Below are 4,039 nucleotides of genomic sequence, written 5' to 3'. Positions count from 1 at the left end.
TGTGTGCGCACACCTTTATTCACAAACTCTTCAACTTATACTCTTTTACCGAAGCTGCTACAGCTCGATTGGCCGAATACCCTTTGATCCTATTTCGGTGAATTTGACATCTGCCTTACATATAACAGATTAGCGGTTTAGCAGTTTTAATTTAGTTTGAGTGAAGGAATTCATTTTATAGCAAAATCCGAAATCGTGAAGAACTCATGAAAGTAAGCTTATTCTCGGATTCCTGAAACTTTAGATTTGCTCTTTCTTTTACTGCAGAGTACAACGTTGTTTTTTTTGTTTAAATCTTTCTAGACATGGTAAATATTAAGGACAAAGCAGTTTTCACATAGTTTGAGTGAAGGAATTCATTTTATAGATAAAATCCCAAGAGTCTGCTGAGAAAAGAGAGTGAATGCGAAGTAGACTTTAACACGGCTATGGGAGCGAGCCGAGTGTGGGCTAACCAGGAGAATTGCTTGAAAGAAACGCGACCCCGAATGAGCGGTCAGAACAAAGCCTCAATACGGGATTCTCGTGGTGTTTTTGTTGCTGCCTTGTCTTTTGCACAGAGTAAAAGACAAGGCAGCCATCGAATAGGGCCCGATTGTTCCTACTTGGTCAGCCGAGGAGCAAGGGGGGGGGAGCAAGCGTCTCAACCAAGCAAAGCTCACCATGGGGAAGGTGGCTATGCCAACAAGCCTGATGCCCTGCTCCCGCAGTGACGGATAATCGTACTCTGGTTTCTCTTCATAACGTACAAGTCTTTCGCCTTTTACTAAAGATTTCTGTGGAGAGCAGCACTAATGAGTTGTTTCTATTTTTGGCAGGCTTTACCTTTGCGGGTGAAGCCCTTTCTGTCCGTGCAAAAGAAATCTTGTTACTGTGCAGAGTGACTTCTCTGAGTAGAGTCGCCTTACTTGTTGCGACTGTGCCGATGTTCGAAGCTGGAGTGCAAAGTTGTTGCTTGAATGGTGCTTGCTGGAGCGTGCGGGAGTGCAAAGTTATACCATTTAAAAGGGCTGAAGAGTGCTCAGTGCAGCGGGTGGGCGACACTCTGGCCACCTTGAAAACCGAGGTTACATCCACCACCAGGGGCAGCCCAAGTTCTGCCGCAAGTGTGGTGAGCATGGGCACCTGGTTGAGGCTTGTACCAAGGTGTTATGTGGGAAGAGCAGAGAAATTGGGCAAACTTTTGGAGAGTGTCCAAATGGCAGGAAATGTAATCTCTGTGGAGAATTAAATCACCTCTTCAGAGATTGCCCTAAATCTTTTGCCAACAAATTAAAGACGGTAAAGCCACAGTCAAGCCAACAAAGAGAAGGACCAAAGGTGGCACTTGGTGAACAAAGTGAAGAGGTTGACCCAATAAATTCAAACTTCCCGCCAAAAGCTTGGATTGGAAGTGAGGAGCAAAAAGGGGAGGGGCCTGTAGAGGCCTCACCACTCAGTGTTGAAGTCTGTGAGAATTCACAGGCAGAGGGTGAAGCTACGCTAAATGAGGAGGAAGAGCAGACAGGTGAGTCTAGTGAAGATACTCACCTCCCCGAAGGTCAACAGAAGGTCAATTTGTTGATAGGCATTCATTTATTTCTTCACTTCTGATGAAGTTTCAACAATAAACAACAAACTTTGTATTATTAGAAAGAACCAGAATCATTCTTCAGGAATCCGACAATAAGCTCTATTTTATGAGTTATGCACGAATTCGGATTCTCCTATAAAACGAATTCATTAACTCAAACCAAGTTAAGACTGCTTTGTCCTTCATATTTATTCATGTCTAATCAAGTTTCAATGATAAACAACGTTGTACTTTGTAGAATGAGAAAGAACTTCTTCAGCAATAAGCATCTCTCGACATATGACGAAGTACAGATTTTGCTATAAAATTAATTCCTTCTATCAGCCTGACTTAAAACTGTTTGTCCTCCTTATTTATCCACTTCAAATCAAGTTTCAACAAATAAAAAAAAGTTGTAGTTTGAGAAAGTACAACTTAATCTTCAGCAATCAGTATAAAAAGAGGTGCAAATGCCAACCATACATACCTACAAGGTGGAGCGGAAGTATTCAGCTGCAAGTAGGTGTGAATGTTCGACTATAATTTGTAAAAAGCGGGTAAGAAAAGGTTCGAATGCCCGACTATATATTAACAAAAGCGGGAGGAGAGGTCTTCGGATGAGAGTGGGTGAGAATTTCCAACCATAATCTATAAAATACGGTGAAAAAAAATATGTGAATGCCTCATAGAACACTAAAAGCGGAAGTGTTCGGCTGCAAGAAGGTGTGAATGTCCGACTATATTTGGTGAAAAGCAGGTGAAGCAAGGTCTGAATGCCCAACCTTATATCATCAAAAGCGAGATCAGAGGTGTTTGGCTGCAAGAAGGCCATAGTTTTCCAAAAGCGGGTAAGGTGCGAATGTCCGACTAAATATCAACAAAAGTGGGGGCGGAGGTCTTCGGATGCAAGTGGGTGTGAATATCCCACCATACAAGTATGGTGGAGAGGAAGCTGTGAATAGCCGACCATAGTTTGGAAAAAGCGGGTAAGAAAAGGTTTGAATGCCCGAACATACACCATCAAAAGAGGGAGCGGAGGTGTTCCGCTGTACGAAGGTGTGAATGTCCGACCATACTTGGTAAAAAGCGGGTAAGAAAAGGTTAAAATACCCGACTGTACACAATCAATAGCGGGAGCGGATGTGTTCGGCTACAAGAAGATGTGAAAGTCCGACCATGGTTTGTAAAAAGCGGGTAAGAAAAGGTGCGAATGTCCGACAATGTATGATCAAAAGAGAGAGCGGAGGTTTTCGGATACAAGAAGGTTTGAATGTCCCACCATAGTTTGTAAAAAGCGGGTAAGAAAAGGTTCGAATGCCCGACTATACACCATCAAAAGCGGGAGCAGAGGTGTTCCGATGTAAGACGTGTGAATGTCCGACCATAGTTGGTAAAAAGCGGGTAAGAAAAGGTTAAAATACCCGAATGTACACAATCAATAGCGGGAGCGGAGTTGTTCGGCTACAAGAAGGTGTGAAAGTCCGACCATGGTTTGTAAAAACCGGGAAGAAAAGGCTCGAAAGCCCGACTATACACCATCAAAAAGAAGGTTTGAATGTCCATCAATAATTGCTTTAAAACAAGAAAGTAAATTTTCGAATATCAAACCGCACATGATCATAAGCGGGAGAGGAGGTGTTCGGCTGCAAGAAGGTGTGAATGTCCACCCATAATTCATGAAAAATGGGTAAAAAAAAAGGAGCGAATGCCTAACAATACATTATCAAAAGCAGGTGTGAATGTCAGATCATAATTTGTAAAAAGCTGATGAGAAAGGGTGAGAATGCCCGACTATACACCATCAAATGCGGGAGCGGAGGTGTTCGGCTCTGAGTAAGTGTGAATGTCCGACCATAATTGCTGAAGAATGTGTTAGAAAAGGTAAGAATGCTGGACCATACATCATCAAAAGCGGGAGAGGTGGTGTTCGGCTGCAAAAAGGTGTGACTGTTCGACTAAAGTTTGTAAAAAGTGGGTAAGACAAGGTGCGAATGCCTGACAATAATTGATCAAAAGCGGGAGCGGAGGTGTTCAGCTGCAAGAAGGTCTACATGTCCATCAATAATTGCTAGAAAACATGAAAGAAACTTTTTGAAAATCAAACCGCACATGATCATAAGTGGGATAGGAGGTGTTCAGCTGCAAGGTGTGAATGTCCACCCATAATTCCTGAAAAATGGGCAAAAAAAAGGTGTGAATGCCCAACCATACATCATCAAAAGCAGGAGTGGAAGTGTTCGGCTACAAGAAGGTGTGAACGTCCAACCAAAATATGTAAAAAGAAGTTAAGAAAAGGTTCGAATATCCAACCAAACATAATCAAAAGCGGGAGCAGAGCTGTTCGACTGCAAGTAGGTGTGAATGTCAGATCATAATTTGCAAAAAGCTGATGAGAAAGGGTGAGAATGCCCGACTATACATCATCAAATGCGGGAGCGGAGTTGTTCGGCTGTGAGTAGGTGTGAATCTCCGACCATAATTGCTGAA

At 42.8% G+C, this 4,039-nt stretch overlaps 1 non-coding gene across 1 annotated transcript; it reads left to right on the top strand.

The window, feature by feature from the left end:
- The first annotated feature begins 722 nt into the window (after positions 1-722).
- Positions 723-836, top strand: LOC140274178 (U5 spliceosomal RNA). The gene has a single exon (XR_011908154.1). It is a non-coding gene; the product is annotated as a U5 spliceosomal RNA (small nuclear RNA).
- The last annotated feature ends 3,203 nt before the right edge of the window (positions 837-4,039 follow it).

The sequence above is a fragment of the Leuresthes tenuis genome, unplaced genomic scaffold, assembly GCF_036924035.1.
Source record: "Leuresthes tenuis unplaced genomic scaffold, fLeuTen1.0.hap1 SCAF_17, whole genome shotgun sequence".
Classification (NCBI taxonomy): Eukaryota; Metazoa; Chordata; class Actinopteri; order Atheriniformes; family Atherinopsidae; genus Leuresthes; species Leuresthes tenuis.
This window is presented reverse-complemented; position numbering and strand designations above follow the sequence as displayed.